This window comes from Haliotis cracherodii, unplaced genomic scaffold, assembly GCF_022045235.1.
Source record: "Haliotis cracherodii isolate W230 unplaced genomic scaffold, xgHalCrac1.p SCAF_10, whole genome shotgun sequence".
In the NCBI taxonomy this organism is placed as follows: domain Eukaryota; kingdom Metazoa; phylum Mollusca; class Gastropoda; order Lepetellida; family Haliotidae; genus Haliotis; species Haliotis cracherodii.
In genome coordinates, this window is record NW_027266265.1 from 7,165,642 (window position 1) to 7,185,234 (window position 19,593).

General features: G+C 39.8%; 1 protein-coding gene across 1 annotated transcript in view; it reads left to right on the forward strand.

Annotated features, from left to right (window-relative positions):
* The first annotated feature begins 9,505 nt into the window (after nucleotides 1-9,505).
* The window catches only part of LOC139454011 (orexin receptor type 2-like), a 32,218-nt gene continuing 22,130 nt past the window's right edge, over nucleotides 9,506-19,593 (forward strand). Inside the window, exon 1 of the mRNA XM_071235485.1 lies at nucleotides 9,506-9,594. The gene's annotated coding sequence lies outside the window, so the exon portion shown is untranslated. The remainder of the gene's footprint in view (nucleotides 9,595-19,593) is intronic.

Here is a 19,593-nt window from a genome sequence, read left to right on the forward strand (position 1 = left end):
TTGTTTATGCTTTCATTTAACCATTTACAGACTTTGCATATCTGAATCAAGCCCCAACAGTGTATGGATAAACGAATATTAGTTAGTACTTAATCGTGACTTCTTTGAAGAGTTTCAAGGGAGATAAAATTATGCAAATGCATACCACTAATAATAAGTGTATGACACTAAATGTAGGCTTCCATTTTGATTAAGGGGGCGTACAGTATAATTTGGCCCAAACTTACTAGGAAACAGAAAAGTAAAGTTATCATCTTTCGCAACAGAAAAATATATTATGTCGGAAATCGGAAAAGCATTTTACGACATGACAGAAGGTGAGAAGCTCTTGTATAATCATCGTAATGTAGCTTTTGAACTTTGTGAGCTGTAGATTACTGGATTGTCTGGTTCATCCTCGATATATTACAGGCGGTCGTCATATAGCTCTGATATTGCCGCGTTAAACAACACACACATACACGCGCGCGCGCTATATTCAACACCTACGACATTTAAATAATTTGAGATGAGCCTGTCATTAATTGAATAAATCACGCCACCACAAACCACCAAGCTGCTTATCCACATCCCGTCCTAACCAAAGATATCGGCTTCCATATGTGGGATGTTTTATCTGCCTCAGGATGAGAAATCCTCTCATACATGTTTACAAACAGAACCCTTGCAATAGAAAGTATTACTGTACATTAACAAAGGTGAGATGGCTTACTGCTTTTCATGTATGACCAGTGTCGGAGCGTTTAACAGAAAATGTCTTATCTTGACAAGCCAGCTTTTCTGTTGCTGTATATAAAAGATCACACTGGGCAATTAAGAAATAAAGCGTAATCCGATGAAAATACTTGTAACTCGTTCAGTCAAAGGGAATGAAGCGCTCGTATAATGTCAGAAACGAAAGCTCAGCTACAAACATATTTTCCCTTATGGGCAAGTGTATACTTTTTCTGCTATTAGATCATTAGTATAACACCTAGTGTCTTTATCTACCCTTCTTCCAATTTGGTTTTGACCTCGCATTTATTTGTATTCACGTAGAGGTGACGTAAAATGGGGTTTAACGCTGCGTTCAAGATTATTGCGCTTATATAGCGACGTGCATGCATGCATGTGTGTACGTGCGTGCGTGCGTGTGTGTGTGCGCGTGTGTGTGTGCGTGTATGTCTGCTTGTACTAATGCTATGCTGATTTTATACTGCTAGCCCACTGAAATACCATACCGCAGTTTGACATGAATACCCTACTTAGACACAGTATACTCACTCCGAGCCGACCAGTCCCTGTTTTAGCCCCTTAATGCCGAGCGCAACAAATATCATATTCTAACATCATTTGGTAAGACGCGGCCGGGATCGAACTCATGACCTTCCGCTCCGGGCGAACGCTCTACCCTACATAGACAAGATTCTTCCTGATATCTTATGTGTATTAAACCAAAAGGTCAAAGTGATCATTCATACCTATTTACTACTGAACGTGAACGATAATCATGACGATGCATGGGTTATACAGGCTGATCAGTATTCTAACCGTCAAGAGAGACCAGGGTGCCTGGATGGGATTCCATTATGTTGTGGAGCCCAACAGGGAGTCACACTTCACATTATCTCTTCCTTTCAAGTTGACGCCTCCGTGGTCTAGTGGTAGAGCGTAGTGGCCCGGAGAGCGGAAGGTCCGGGGTTCGATACCCGGCCACGTCATACCAAAAGACGTTAAAAGATGGTACTTGTTGTTACCCTGTCTGGCGCTCGGCATTAAGGGGCTAAACAAGGACTGGTCGGCTCGGAGTCAGTATACTGTGTCTTAGAGGGGTATTCATGTTAAAACTGCGGCATGGTATCTCAGTAAGCTAGCACTATAAATCGGCATCAGTCCGGACTAGTACAAGCAGCCACACAAACACACACACGTACATGCACGTCGCTATATAAGTACAATAATCTTGTACGTGACTTCAAACCCCAATTCACCTCACCTCACCTTTCAAGTTGATGTTCGTCTCTGATGGGGTCTGCCAGAATTTCTCGAGTAACAATTCAACGTAGATTGTTTTATTTGTTAAACTAATAATTAAATAATAATATCAAGTCTGTATGAAGTCAGACCCGTGAAGATCCGGGTAGAATAGGTCTTCAACAACCTAATCTTGCAGTAAAACGATTAACCGGATCGGGTGGTCAGGTTCGCTGACTTGGTAGATGCATGTCATCGTGTTCCAATTGCGTGGATCGATGCTCATGATGTCAACCACTGGGTTGTCTGGTCCAGACTTGATTATGTACAGACCGCCGTCAAATAGGTGGAATATTGCTAAGTGCGATGTTAAACAACAATGAGTCAAACAACAAATTGTATGAGGTCAGCTCAGAAAATTCTAGTTCAATTTCAATAAGGTGAAGTAGATGATCACACTGTCAGTAACTTCTTGCCTCAGAGTATATCTAGAGTTCCATGCGTGTACTGCGGGACTGCACGATGATGCCAATCCTGCTGGGTGTCATGCAGGAAACACAGGCAATGTAGGTCCCCTTCATCCCTAGTGATATGCTTATATGGCCAATACCCCGAGTTGGATGTTCACTACCATATTGGCTATTTATGTGTTAGCATTCATTATCGGGTTAGTTTATAAATCTGCGATATGGTTGTAGATATTTTCTACCATACTGTGTAGTTATACTACGGAAGCCTTTTAGGGCCATTTGTTTTTTGGGTTTTTTTTCGATACTATCTTGAAATTTCAAGATCCTAAGTTGAAATTTCAAGAAACTAAGTTGAAATTTCAACTTAGTATCTTGAAATTTCAACTTCTTGAAATAGAAGTATAGTATCTTGAAATTTCAACTCAGTTTCTTGAAATTTCAACTTCTGTATCTTGAAATTTCAACTGAGTATCTTGAAATTTCAAGATAGTATCGATTTCTTTTAAGAAAACACATGGCCCTAAAAGGCTTCCGTAGTTATACACTGCCAGACAAACGAGAGTATACACCCATGTTTGATTGAGGCTAAAAATGAAACAAATAATCAATTGTTTTTCGATGGTGGTGTATTTGATAAGGGTATCATAGTTATGTTTTTTACCTTAAGCTTGCAGTGTTTCGGCGACTGTTTTCAGCCAAGTAGTTTTGATAACGTCTGTAATTTATTGGTAAAGTCCAGTTTTCAAGTGTATGCTTTCTTTTGCCCGACAAAAGCTCAAAGCTCAAAGCATAAATGACGACCAGCGTCATCGGAAATCATTGACACAAAATCCAAACATTGTAACCACCCGATACCCATTGTTCTCCGCTATGCATTGGGGATGCGGGACCACTTCTCACCAGGAATCGCCACGGCGGCTTCGTGTCTCAGACAATGCTGACAGATGTTGTATTTAAACAATGTGATATCTAGTTACAACCCGTTAACCAGCCCGGCAGTTCCCGATTTAGCCAGTTAAAATAATTTTCGTTTCTCATTACTTTCTTTTCGATAGTTACGCGATAGAGAGGGTTTACATGTTCTTTTTCCTCAGTGCCTTGCGAATCTATAGAATTAAATTTATTTCTAATGTACCAAGTGACTCATTTGGTCACGTTCTCTGCGGCTCGGGGTGAAAAAGACGGAATCCGATGTAAAAACGAAGTCTGAATTGAAAAAGTGTCTTACAAGTGCTTATGAATTTTAAAAGATATTAGAGTCGGAAGCAACGATTGGGGTCACGATAAACAAGAAGTTCATTAAAACAAGCCTAAACAATTATATACCCACCAGGACCCCACAACAGTCATTAGGAACATAGCATTTCCAGAATAATTGGTGTGGCATTGTCATAACCGTTCTATAAACCAGTCACAGCTAAAGCAATGTCATGCCTATTTATCAAATAGTTTGCCCAGGATTCCAAGACTTGTTTTCCAAGTACCATATTACCTTCTCTGCGGGGTTTGGATGATTGAGATGTCTTGAAAAGAAAACGCCAAACTACAGCTTAAGGAACCGCGTTCTTCAGATTCTATGGCAAACAGGCTATATATGTCTATATGTCCTATCATATCATACGTCAAGCAGAGAGAACGACACTGACATTTTGTGTCTTACAGATAACATTGTATTAGAAGTCTCCTAAATTCACTATGGTATATACATTTTAGGCGGGACGCCCTATATTCAGACACAGACTTAGTAACTGGCATCGCGTTTCGTGTACGCCAGCTGGGCGTGTTTGGTTTTCCATATGGAGCAAGCAGACTAACCAGGTGACCACATTACATAGCTTGTATACTATGTCTCAAAACGGTTACCATTAACGCAGGGTCGGGAATATTAGAAGAAACGACGATATGGTTTGAAAAGTACTGATATATTGTCATAAGATTTCCAAAGGCATTCCCAGCCGACGGTTGTATTGTTTTAACTACTGGATTTATTGTGTTTACATTCGCTACCGATAACACATACTGACAATGATTCTAATGTTTCCTGGGATGATCTATGTTTAGTCTCGATAACAGGGGACAGGCAGATCCTTTCACTTCTTTGTTAAATTAATCTTAAAGATATAGCGCGTGTGTCACCCTTCCACAGCCAGAATGATCCCATGAGGAGATGCCAAAGTCCACGCGAAATGAAATACGTGTTATACAAATATACAAATCAGTCACTGCCGCCTAAAAAAACAAGCAAATGGAAAAATAAAAAATATGAAAAATGAGTAACAATGTATGAATTTAAAACAATGCCACGGCACTGGAACGACTTAACAGCTTAAAAAGTAAGGGAAGTCATTTACGTAGCATTGTGCCAATTTGAAATATTTTCTTAAACAATTATGAGGACTAAATGATAAATATTAAATCAAATAGCTACATCGAAAAACGCTTCTTTTATTTATCTGCCGCAAAATGTACACTTTTTATCAATTTACTTTTGTAACAAGTAATTTCATGTTTTGTTGTTGAATTCATAGCTCTTCCACGTTATTATTGAGGCAAATATTAATGCTGGTTTTTTTAATGCGGTTCAATAGAATCCCAGGAAAACTGTTTTTGAAACATCGCCTTTCATGATGACTTGAATTGTCTTATACCTAAGGCTTATGATTCATAATACAATATTTGAACATGGTTGAGAACAAAACAAAGACGTACATAGATGAATGGGTGTTCGTGAAAAAACTGACAATAACTTCGTCATTTGAACAAAAAATTAAATCACAAGAAGAAAACAAACAAGCCAAAGTGCAGCTTCCTCATCACAGCACAAACATACATTTTGAGTGAATTTAAGAGCTTGTTCAAAACGCAAAGGTCAAAACAAGGTGAGTTTACAATATGACGTAAAATGAACGTGTGTGTTCCACTACTAACTACGCGTATACAAAGTATTAACGAAATTAGCCATAAGTTGCAGTATGTCTGCCAAGGTGGTTCCTGGGGAAATGATGCTTACAGCTGGATCCTAGAAAGCGTTTTGAGAACGTTCAGAGCACGGTCAGATCGTACAGGTCAAATATAGATATAATCTTAAATATATAAATTTTGCCGCTCCGAGCAGTATTTTAGTTATAAAACCACACAGAGATAGGCGCGGATACACACACACACACACACACACACACACACACACACACACACACACACACACACCGGGAAACAAATATAGCAGTTATTGACAGCTAGACAATTATCCTCAGTAATTCGCACAAACGTCACATCAATCACAGACTGATTTAAGATAGGCAATATTACTTTTCTGAGACCAAAACAGATCAAGTCGAATGAAACGATCCCTTGTGTTTTGTGTAACGTTCTTTGGCAACGTGCCAAAATATAAATAAATGTCTTTTCTTTGTCCCATGTGTTTTTTTTTAATTCAACAAATGTATCAACGAAATCTTTAACCTCAGATCTTTCTATTCCTCTTTAAAGTTCTCAGCCTCTCTAATGCACGGTCATGGGGTCGACGTGGTTCGAAATCCAAACAGAGCATGTTTCTGTAGACGACTAAGATCTTGAGTGTTATTTCCCTAGCTCTTATCTTCAGCATGCACTAGAACGGTAATTGGCTCGTCTAGCAGAAACAAACCTATACGACCGGTCAATGTTCATAACATGTGTTGAGATTCACAGTCAACACCGTGTAGTCTTAGACCGCAACAAATTAATGATTGTGTAGCTGTTTTTAAGAGATGGAACGGATTGTTTTGAAGGTATAATAGTAAATATTAAGTTGACTGGTGGGAAGTGTGCATGCATGTTGCATGTTCATCTCAGGTACCTTAGTTCTCGACACTTGAAATATAATCACGAACTACAGCGAATATTAATCAACGAAGATAGCTACATGTTCATGTGTGCTAATTCTTATGAATTGAAAACAAGCCATTCCGCCGAAATGGAATATATCTTTCAGTGATGGCAAAATTGCAAAATGCGCTTTTCAAGAAATGTCCATTTTCTTAGCGATAACCATTGTCATTGAGTTTTGATCACGTGGTTACAATCAGAGGATCTGCAGTCAGGTCACTCCGGGCTACTATGTTTTGTAGCGTGTGCATTACAAGACGAACATTTAGTCTATGACATCTTATATTACACAATATCCTTGACTCTAAAAAAAATCCCTGTGCTGTGGAATAGAGCTAGCTAGATCTGGCTAGACTTGCTTTTGTATGAATTTCTAGATTTTTTATTTTTTTCATAAAATATATATAGTCCACAGTTATAGTGCAGGACTAGAACATTACCAGCACGAACTAAAAGAAAAACGCTATTGACAAGGTCACTGCTGAATAACCGCTCGCATTCGCAGGACTGTCGATTCTTAAACCAGGTGATAAAACTCAATAATGCTGTTCAACGCTCAGAAAAGTCACATTTCTCGATTTTCTTTGCAATTTTTGCCTTTACTATAGGTTACACTCCTTATCGGTGGAATGGCTTGTTTTCACTTCATAAGTATAAGCACTCATACAGCTATCTTTGTCAATTAATCATCGCGATATTTCGTGATTCTATTTCAAGTGGCAGGAACTACACAACAGACTCATCGGACGCGTTATCACCGGACATGTTTGTAATGCGGTCACCACAAATACAAATGTTGTTTTTTCCGTTTTGGAAGTGAGAATCTCGATGCTGATACTCCCACAGAATGTGTTTGCACAAAATGTACAAAATATATCTCCATCACCCAATTAGTTTTTAGCTGTTTTCGTACAAACACGCATGAAACATTTAAAAAAAGCAACAGTATAACAGCACTGCGGAATTACCCACTGATGACATATATTTATTGCAAGAAACATTCCATTACGGAACAGAGGCAATGTTGTAGATATACACATAATACTTGACATAAACATACATGTAACATGTAGTATTGATAGAGGGGCGGTCGGGTAGCCTAGTGGTTAAAGCGTTCGCTCGTCACGCCGAAGACCCGGGTTCGATTCCCGACATGGGTACAATGTGTGAAGCCCATTTCTGGTGTCCCCCATCGTGATATTGCTGGAATAATGCTAAAAGCGGCGTAAAACAATACTCACTCACTAGTATTTATAGAAGTAAAAGGAACGAACAATAAGATATGTACATACATACATACATGTATGCCTCTTGTTAGATACATAATTTGGCACATCATTGTCTGAAATTGTAAACACGGTGGCAGATACTATTTATGGTGTTAAAGTCATTATTTGCTAAAATGTATAAGAAAAAAATCATTTTCGTCAATTTGTCTGGCATTCATCAATCTTTCTCTATCGCTTTATATAGAAGAAATCTTTGAGGATTATGTTAGGTAAGTGAAATATATAGTGTTTTTCATCTTCAATGATGGCACAATTAGAACAAAGCCATCGATTTAAAGGTACCGGAGGTCGGGAGCCTCTTCCTGATGCTATGTTTAGTTTTTGGTCACTTAGACGTAGTTATGCAAAATGGACACGTCATTTTCTGAGTTGACAGTGGCTGAGATACGGTTCTAGTTTTATTTCATTTTCCACTAATCCAGTATGTCCTAAGTTTTTTCCACGTACCTTTTCAGCCTGCTTACCCGACAATCTTTAAACATCTCAATTTTCTGATCGAATGCTGGCATCATTTATACATAAACTCTACTGCAGTGCATACTGCACAAAGCGTGCTTCGTCTCGCTCATGGTAGCCGCCACGTGTGTCGCTGTTGTGAGCTTATGACACATGGACACATGAATTGGGGCAGCACATTAACAGAGGACATTAAAAGTTACCGGAAACAGCATTTTAAGCAGAATTATTATTTCTAAATTGTCTAAACATAAGTTTATGAATACCCAATAGTCTGGAGTCAAGGAAGTAAAACATAGTCAATACCCAAAGAATATTACCAAATACCCAATGTGAATGATGAAAATACTCAATGGCTCAAAACTGTGTAAGGAGCACTGTGATAATCAGATATCAAATGAACTATTAAAACTGTTAACCTGTCGTTTACACAAATAGGGAATATTTTGTTTCTTTGTTGTTTAACGCCGCACTCAGCAAATCTCTAGCTATATGAAGGCGGTCTGTAAATAATCGAGTCTAGACCAGACAATCCAGTGATTAATATCATGAGCATCGATCCGCGTAATTGGGATGTGTTGACATGCATCAACCAAGTGAGCTAGACTGACCATCCGATCCCGTTAGTCGCCTCTTACGACAAGCATAGTCACCTTTTACGGCAAGCCTGGGCTGCTGAAAACCTATTCTATCCCGGATCTTCACGGGTCCGGGGTTCTGTTAATTATCGAGTCTGGAACAGACAATTCAGTGATGGACATTATGAGCATTGATACACGCATCTGGGATACGATGACATGCATGAACCAAGTCAGCAGCTTGGGTTGCTGAAGACCAGTTCTAACGGGTACAAGCCTTAAGGCAGGTATTCGTAATGAGACATGACTAAGACCAGTACTGCATATACACAATCACAAACACAATCATACTACAACCATTCACAAACACATGCAATTTAAACGCTTGCAAAATCTTACACAAACACATGCAACGCACATGCATAAAGCTTGAAGCGATTATTAATTTGTCTATTTATTTGTTGTGACATCTAAATATGAAACATGCACGCGCAAACTGCCATTATGTCACAGCACGGACTCTGCGTTAAAGTTAATATTCCGATTATAAACTCATAATTGGGGAAATAGTTCTTATTTAAACAGAATCCCATGCTATTTGAATATTCACTCCAAAAGAATCAAGAGATAACACGAATTGCCTTTGAACGAAAGTTTATGCCCCATTTCAATTATTTTAAATAAACAACATTATCATTATCATCTCTTTTCGGCCCAGATGGTGAGTTGTGTGTCAATATTTCAGGAAGCATCGCAATTCTACTGAGATCATTGTAAACATGCATCGTGCGAGCGGAGTAGATTAACCAATGAGAGTGAAGGTCGGTGTGATTGACAAGATATTTAAACATTTCCCGTCGCTCAAACCACAGGACAAATGGGAATACTCACCGCTCGCGACACTTGACAATAGCGGTTTAGGCGGGAAAGAGAGCAAGTGTTCGCCATCACAGCCCGGTAGAGGAAGAAAACCAGTTTTCAGTAAGTACAAATTTGAAAACGTATTTCTAAAGTAGGGATAAATATAGTCAATATCGCCAAGAGGTTCATATTTCGAGGGTAAATCGGAAAGTTTGTGGCCTCACATAGAAGATAGTTCAGAATCAAAATTGTTTGCAATTTATTTTTCAATATAATCACCCTTGACAAGTAATCCGATACACTTGGTCCTGCGATGCTCCAGTTCTGTTTTCTCGATGGCGACGAAATCACCTTATCGTCACTGGTAAAAACTCTTCCAAGCAGGTGTGATTTCATTTTCGGGAAGAGATAAAAGTAAGAGGATGTTAGGTTAGCTTGGGTGAGTGAGTGAGTATGGCTTTAGCAATATTCCAGAAATATCATGTCGGAGGACACCAGAAATGGGCTTCGCACATTGTACCCATTTCGGCATGGGGAGCAAAGGTTTAAACCACTAGGCTGCCCCATCGCCCCCTGCAAGGCCAGAGCCCCGTTCCAAAAAGCGATCTTAGCGCTACGACTATCGTAAGCCAGTGTTAAAGCATGGGGGTTACGATCACCTTAGCGCTAAGATGGCTTTGTGGAACGGGGCCCAGGAGAGTTAGGGGCACAATCTGCAGGTGCTGCCACTTGTGACGTGTATAATTCCAGAACATTGGAACAACGCTTTTCGGTTTCATTTACCGTTACCTCTCCAAAATGGACCGAAAGCGAACGAACGTATCAAGGCCTGTAATTGCTACTTCGCACATAGACTGGTTATTGGCGGTGTCTCCGCTGCTTCAGTTCAATGATATGTTGTTGTTTTGTTTGTTTGTTGTTTAACGCCGCACTCCGCACTATTCCAGCTATATGACGGCGGTCTGTGAATAATCGAGTCTCGGCCAATGATTGACATCATTAGCATCGATCCATTCAATTAGGATACGATGACATGCATCAACCAAATCAGTGAGCCTGACCACCCGATCCCGTTAGTCGCCTCTTACGACAAGCATGGTCGCCTTTTTTAACGGAAAGCATGGGTTGCTGAATACCTATTCTAAACCGGATATTCATGGACCCAATGATTTTATGCATGGTTTTATTCGCTATCTGGTACGATGTTCTTTTAGTCCTGCAAGAGGTCAAGCCCCCCAACATCACATATGTCCTCCTCAGTGTCCAAGAATTTTACATCTCCATGGCCGTAGTTTAACTTTTTTTAACGGGGGTTTGGGGGAAGGGGGCAAATATTTGTACAAGTATCACTTGTCCCCAACTTGTATTTTCATGATTCAAATAAAACCTTTTTCTATGATCTGTCACGTCTGACGAGAAGAGACCACGCATGCGCAACAGGCGCAACAATGCGTGTCATCACACAGGCGTGAAAGATATGTTCACTCGGGGATTTTAATCCAAAGTTCATCAAAATTGTTATCATGGTATTTGAGTACAATGCACCGTGGTCGTATACGTTTATCAACGACTTTCGTGGCATTTGTCTTTCCTCCTCTCAAAACTGACATGATACTATGTGTATACTGTTTACAGCTGCCTGAAAATAACTCACATACTCCTTACTGTGAACTGTGACTGACACTGCTGTATAAATCAACGGCATGTGTTTGGCAAACTGAGCAAGTTGTTTGGCTTTTTTGTGCATGAAATAAAATAAAATAGGCTGTTTCCTGAATGGCTGATAGAATGGGCGGGACTGGTGTTATTGTGGTGATTTCATAGTTATTTTTGTGTTAATGATTAAAAAATTCGCCTGTACAGCTATTATTGTATGTATTTATAAGAAATGCCTTATTTTTTATATTTTTTTCATAATTATTATTTTTCTTTATTATTATTTTTTTCATTTATTATTAGTATTACTATTTTTTGTGGGGTTGTGGAGTTATAAACATAAAAACCGATGTGCACAGTTTGCGTAAATCTGTTTTTACACAGTGTTGACATCTTCATAAACGAATTATCTAGTCGCGGCAGACCAGAATTTTCAGACCGCCGTCATATAGCTGGAATATTGCTACGTGCGGCGTTAAACAACAAACACACAAACAAACGCAAAAACATACTGAAATAACTGTATTTCAGGGATACTGGTACTCTCCCGTAAACACCTTATGTTAGTACCGGTGTAGGGGCTGTCGGGTAGCCCAGTGGTTAAAGCGTTCACTCGTCACACCGAAGACCCGGGTTCGATTCCCCACATGGGTACAATGTGTGAAGACCATTTCTGGTGTCCCTCGCCGTGATATTGCTGGAATATTGCTAAAAGCGGCGTAAAACCATACTCACTCTAGTACCGGTGTCTGTAGGCGCCATATGCGGGGAGACATTCCTCAACAGCAACTTACACCCATACACCCCGTATAACATTACGCTCAGAAACACCTGGCTCTCATAATTCCTGCTAGAAGAGAATCAGACGCTGAGATCTCATAGACGTATATCTTACACAATAAATGAATGAATGGCGTACACAATGACTCACATCAACACGATCTTACATTGCCTATCTACTCTCTGAACCTCTCATTCAGGAGATGCTTATCAGTGTTGGCTTTTTGTCTGCCAATCTGATTCCGGTTTAAAGACGAGTCATGCCACGGCCTTACGACCGAAGCGCGCCATCAGAAGTAGTTCTGTATCTTGATTGAGATTTGTTTCCTTACTAGAAATTATTGCATGCCGTAAAGCTTTATCAGACACGGTGAGCGATAGCTCGATTTATGGCCGATGCACGTGTTACACAGTGCGATTCTTCATTCACAAGCGCGCAACAAGGCCCATCTTCTCGAGGCTGATATTATGGAGTACTGTTATATTTTGGCTGGATTAACGAGCCTATGCATAGTCCAATCAAATTGCGTGACGAAATCGACAACCTGTTAGTAAACTATGTAGATTTCTATCCACTGCAGGATGTAATGCATGTGTAACGCCAACACGGCGTCATCATATATTTCCCAAATCCTTTCATGGGTTTTTTTTAATCAAGGCGCTCACGTCATTTGATGCACTTCGCGAATAAGACCCATTTTATCACTATATAGATTTTGATTATCGATCAGATCGTCTAGACTGGGCGCCGCCATTTTGTCTGAAGCAAATGCAAGTGATATGAGAAGTCGAATCTGATTGGTCAATAGGGGGAACATAGAAGGGACATAACTCGTAATAGCCACTCGTAAACGCCGTGCGATGACTTGGTCCAGTGAACCAAGTTAGCGGAAGGATTCTAGTCACGTGCAGCGAGAATGATGAAGAGACGGTGAAAATATAATGAAACAATTTACCTGGAGTGGTATTAAATATCACTTCGCCAGTCATGCATATTATTATACACTTTATCAGCTTATTCGATGAGATAAAATATCATTTGACAAGTAAAGACAATGTTCTTTTTACTATGTATAATCTTCTAATTTTCATCATTTTATTTGGATAGCCCCGTTGCCACTGAAACTAATTCCCGTATAAATTGTTATTTCACCATAGTGAAATATTGGTTTCATATTTCAAGATAAATATTACATAATTAAATGTATATTAAATAATATCATACAATTGTGTGTAGAAACTGTTTATATACATTTGTAATACACTAAAATCAATAAGACTTATTGACAAACATCGCATAAGTCTCAACTTGCTATACGACTGTTCCTAATGTGCGAATGCACCACGAAATGAAGCTGTAATTGCTAACATATTAAGTTTCCTTTTGACGAGAACACAATATGTGTTGCACGTTTTTTAAACACAATGCAATCACAGACGGAATTGCTGTCGTTGACAGAATAATGCATGGTAATATATGTATCTAAATTAGAACTCCTGCCGCGTTGCTAGTTAACGTCAGGGCGTTGACATCAAGAACATACCCACATGGGAAAGCGAAATCCTCTCTTACAGGAGATGGGGTTGCAAACAAGGGCATCCACTTTGTTATAAACCCCGCCACAAAATGCCCAGATCAGAACACATGCAATGTCATTGCAATGCCGTGATTGTCATTGATACACTTGACCCATGTTGGCGACTAACGGGATCGGGTGGTCAGGCTCGCTGACTTGGTTGATGCATGTCATTGTATCCCAATTGCGTGGATCGATGCTCATGATGTCAGTCACTGGATTGTCTGGTCCAGACTCTATTATTTACAGACCGCCGTCAAATAGCTGTGCGGCGTTAAACAACAAACAAACAAACAAATGAAACAAACATTGATACACTCTAATTCGACTATGATATTTTAATACAATGTATGTCTTTCTAGCTGATTGGACGGTGTAGTAGTGCTAATCTCGATCCAGGGATATGCGTGAACTGTGCCCCACACCAGATGTGAAGAGAAGATTTGTTTGTTTGTTGTTTAAGGCCGTACTCAGCAGTATTCCAGCTATATGAAGGCGGTATGATAAATAATCGAGTCTGGACCACACAATCCAGTGATTGACATCATGAGCATCGATCCCGTTAGTCGCCTCTTACGAGAATCAATGTCGAGTTTGATGGCAAGTATGGGTTGCTGAAGACCTATTCTACCCTGGATCTTCACGTGTCGTGAATATAAGAAATAAAATCTTTTCCATAATCATTAGAAATCGCAGCTAAAATCCATCATTCGATTCCGATGATGTATGTGTACATGAATCATTATCATTATACCAGGTTGTTTGCGTAAAGACGTGTTCTTCCCCATCGATAGCACTCATCACAAACACACGCAAAGGCAGGTCAAGTGTTCTGAACAAACGGGAACATGTGTGATGCAATTCAAAATAGGAAATTGCATTGTGTATCATTTTGGTCGCGGACGCGTCAAATTTGGAGTGAGTGAGTATGGTGTCACGCCGCTTTTAGCAATACTCCAGCAATATCACGGCGGGGAACAGCAGAAACTGGCTTCACACATTGTACCCATGTGAGGAATCGAACCCGGGTCTTCGGCGCGACGAGCGAACGCTCTAACCACTAGGCTCTCCCACAGCCCCGCCAAATTTAGAGTGTCCTCCGAATCCTCTCCTACAAAACGTTTGAATGATTCACTTAGGCGTCAAAACGCTAGTGCATGGAAGCTGTAACGTTTATGTTGTAGCCCTTAACCCTCTAGTCATTAAAGTCATTAAAGTCATTAAAGCAGGGTGCACTGATCAACAAGGTGTTGTCTGCTCGCCCCTTAAACAGATTCCAGATAAACAGTTTCATGTTTTTGTCTTTACTTTTACAGACAAATCTATTATATGTGTGAGCTAACGCCAGTCAGGAACATCTGAGCAATGTAACGCCGTCCTGTAAATGATCGAATCTGGAGTAGGCAAACCAGTGATTAAAGTCATGACCATTCCATCCATGCTATCAGGTCAGGATGACACGCAATCAGTCACGTGACCGAGCTCTACCACCTGACGCTCTGTTACATTTCACGAGAACTACGTGCACGGTATTGTGGACCTATCTCAGTTATATCACTGCGTGTCAGCTTAATGCGGGAGAAAAGCAGAAGTGATGCAGGTCTCAGACCTGAAACTAGAAACATAATCGGGGCAAACCGGGACTCGAACGCCCAATCATAGGTTTCAGGCGTGCGCAAGGGAAGCAACTCTGCACAGCTAATTGCGGCGCCTCAGACGACTGGGGCGTGCCTCCGCTATAATAAGAAGATCCAGGTTAGGTATGTTTATAGTACGATTTAATAGTGGCAGCTGACCTATGTACTCATGAAAACAATATTTGATTGTGTCGGCTAACAATGGATCACGCGCGACATAAGCAAATAGATATAGCTTACATCCGGGTGCTGCACGGCTAATCATGGCGGATGCCGAGATGACGTCATAGTAGCTGTCGTGTGGGTATGTTTCCGGGGGACCGGCGACCTTCCGCACAAACGGACACAAGACCATCATGTGTTTATCACAAACATGCACTTCTTGACACAGTATGTCAGTCAAATCCTGGAACCTTGGACCCGTGCGCGCTATATGGGACATTTGCGTGTGTTCCCATTTCAACAGGGTTAGAGTCCAGTTTCTGACGTTACCATTCTATAACAGAGGTCTTAGAGTGCATGGTCACAAAAGTATATGGTTAATTTGGAAAATAGTAAATCGTGACTGATCCATCAACATATGTTTCTGGGTGTTTATTGCTAGCATAAACATCCTTGCCCCATCAGAGGTTTCAAATCCAAATAACATGCCTCTGATCAAAATCGCTTGTTCAAAGGTTTTTTGGCCAAGCGTGATTATTTATCTGCACGTAATGGCTCTTCTTCCTCGTGATGGATTGAGGGACGTCAATCTCCAAGCACAAAAACAACAACGTTAGCTTAAAGCAAAATCTCCTCTTCTGATCTTCTTCCTCAACATTAGTGAGTGAGTGAGTTGGGTTTAACGCCGATTTTAACAGTATTCCAGTTACATCACAGCGTGTCGGCTTAATGTGTGAGGAAAGCCCGAAGTGATGCAGGTCTGAGACGTTTACTACTTTGGTGAAACCCATGAGCACGGGTATGGTGCTGACAAACCTAGAAACATAATCGGGGCGAACAGGGATTCGAACCAACAATCATAGGTTTCTGGCGTTCACAAGGGACGCAACTCTGCACAGCGACTTGCGGCGCCTTAAACGAATGGGCCACCCGTATCCCGTCCTCAATATTAACAACTTTCCGGAAGATTTTGAGCTGTCGGTTACTTAAACACTATGACAAGGATAATGAAGAGCTGCATTTCAAGTTTCAACCGTCGTATCAGTTCCCTCATTCCATACCGTTGAGGTACGGCCCTTAGACTAACATTTAGTCCCAGAAATAAAGTCTTATTTAAAAATATATATCTACAAGAAAGAATAAAATAAAATTCAAATGCAGTCCAGAACAATGCTTAATTCCAAGTCTGAGGTAATCTAGATTTGTCAAGTCATTCCAGACTTGAGAACGATTCGTTTATTTAATTTATTCTCTAAGGTCTAGGAGACAGACGGTCACAACGGAGATAAATCATACTGAATCGTTTGTTTATTCGCACACCAAAATATGCTTATGGATTTCAACTCCTTTATTCTTTTAATTTGTTTGTTTGTTGTTTTATATTATCTTTATGAACCAGTTGAAATTCATATTACTGAAATGACAAAACTGATACTCAAGGGACCAAGTGTAATTTTCAAGTGAGACGTCTGAAAAAACAACATCATGATGTTAGCGAAAATTCTTTAAAAAAATAATTTGTCATGTGACTGAACCAAAAACATTTATCGGTCATGAATCGGCTTTGAAAAACTATGAGCTCTGGGATCCCAAACTGGTTTGGATTTTCCTTCCAGAGATAAAACCTCGATTTTTTGTCGATGTCAACCTAAAGTGAAAATCTGTGTTGAACAACTATCTTTCTTATATACTTTTTGCTCTTTATCGCCGCACTTAGCAATATTCCAGCTATATGACGGCGGTCTATAAATAAGAGAGTCTGGACCAGACAATCCAGTGATGGACATCATGATCATCGATCCACGCAATTGGGATACGATGACATGCGTCAACTGAGTCAGCCTAACACGGACCTTCACGGGTCCGTTTGAGTATGATTATGATTATGCAATGTCGTTGGTACTTTTAGAAGAAAAAAAACCCTTTTCGAAAACAAATAAGAAAAAAATAGATCACGTTTAAAAAAACATAAAAATTATATGCATCTATTTTAGCTGTTGTTCGCCACTGTATCCATACCATATGACAGTGAATAAATGAGTTCAGAGCAACGTTAAGCTATTTTTGCCACCATGCTAGATACATAACATCTGACATCCGTTAAGCTTTTACTGTAGAAGTGTACTTTACGAATGAATAATGGTCCGAATGTCACAGTCAGAAACACAAGCTCTTTCATCGTTGTCGTCATCAATCACACACGTCTCCTTGCCTAGCGTTACAAATGGCGGGTGGTATAAGTAACGCGAGAAGCGCTTGATACAAGACTCAAGATATGTTCGACCTTCCTCCTATGACAGTCCAATCCCCTTGTGTAGAATAACTCCGATGAAACAATGCAGTAAGGCTTGTACCGGGGGTTTGGGTTCACTGCAACAATGAAAACTATACCAATGTCAAGAATGGCATCGCTCCTTAATGATATAAGAATTAGCCCAATTTGCTGCCTGGCAGAAAGCTGTGCATTTCGTCTTATCCCCGAGACATTTGTTTTCCCTGCAATCCGCTGCCTCGGTTATCGCTAGGGTGACATATCGCTCCTCATGACCCCGTATCAAATATTCCCCAATATCTGATGGTTTATACAACAGATAGTTTTGTCGCTTAAAAAACTCGTTTAAATTGCCGTTGAGTGAAATTCGTGCCCCGGGTCTCGCAAAGAAGGGGAATTTGTAAAACGTATGCCTAATCTCTCATCGCTCAAATACTGCTCTTTAGGAATAATGGCCCAACTAGCGGGGGCCTGAGAATTTGTACTCAAAAACTCTTAACATTTGATAAAAGTTGTGATTTTTGAGCAAACAAAATGGTTTCGTTGAAAGACGGATGATTATTTACATACAGAATTTAATGATTAAAGTATAGGGTTGCGTTGTGGTGGTTATTGAAAACGTTCACGATTGCGCGCAGCCTCTTTGACACTTTCATCCTACTCTATCATCTGGAAGCATGATAGCATCAGAATATGTTTTTCCAGTTTTAGCACATAATACATGTAAACATTGGCCCTGATATGAAGACATTTTTTAATTTACTTACCTAAATAACCGGATCATTGTATTACCGTTAGGTTACAGGTTTATCAAACAGCCGACCATTCAACTTGGCCCTGCGTCACCTTTCTCACAAGATGCTGACATGTATATTTCGAACCTTACGTCATTCACAACCAGTTCAAGGGATATCTTTGCTGCAGTTAAGCGATCGTATATCAATAAATGAACAAAAGAAATATCAGTACTCCTGTATATTCCGGTTTGTTTGAGATTTGTTACACGACATTGTACAGGAGGCACACATCTCAGCTGGCAAATGTATTTATTTATTTATTTGTTTGTTTATTTGTTTGTTTGTTTGTTTGTTTGTTTATGTATTTATTTTATTTTATTGTTGTTGTTTGTTTGTTTGTTTGTGGTCTTTTATTCTTAATTTGGTGGGTTCTTCTGCAAAGAAAGTAAACCTTAATACAGATTATGATCAGGGCACATGAATGAAATTATGATCACTAGACATGACTATGAAACTGAATAATGAGTCCTTTTTGTGGTGTGTTAATTTCTTGGCATGCAGACATGTGGAGGACATTTCAAAAACTGACCCATCAGTGACAAAAATTATTTCCGATGTAATTCCTTATTTTGACTTGTACCATATGTTCCCGTGTCGATTTTCAGGTAAACGATTGCTTTGCCTTTGCATGTGTTTGTGTATGTAGCCAGGTCCACCTTATAGTTAGAACACGCATCACTTCAATTTAATGTCTGTTTATTTGTAGAATTACCAATAAGAATTTGTGAATTACAGGGTTAGGTAAGGGCGGTAGTACATAAAGCCTGCATTTGACTAGAAAACTTGGAATATATTTGAGGCGGAAAGTAAATTAGGCAGCGCGCTTGGAGATGGGTGTTTATGCAAAACTGGGCCAGGCAATAACAACTGAAATGCGCAACTTAGTTTGTGCGGAAATGGAATGAGGAAAGTATTATTCAAATATAGATTCCACTTTCTCACATGTACGCTCACCTTTTTGCGAACACCTGGTATCATCACTATTTGTAAGTGATTCAAAAACATATGCTCATTATGAAGTCGGAATCAAGATTTGTTTTTGCTATTGAAAGGAATATGTCGCTATTACTAAAGAGTCAGCGTGTTGATAAAGACAAATATTCATATTCATATTCTGTGATGTAACATTTTTGGATAAATGCAATCAAACCGATCATCAATTAATGAATAATAAAGTATATACTTCGTGGAGAGTCTTTGTCGGTATCAAAGGGCTCCTCCCGATGAAGGGGCAAGAC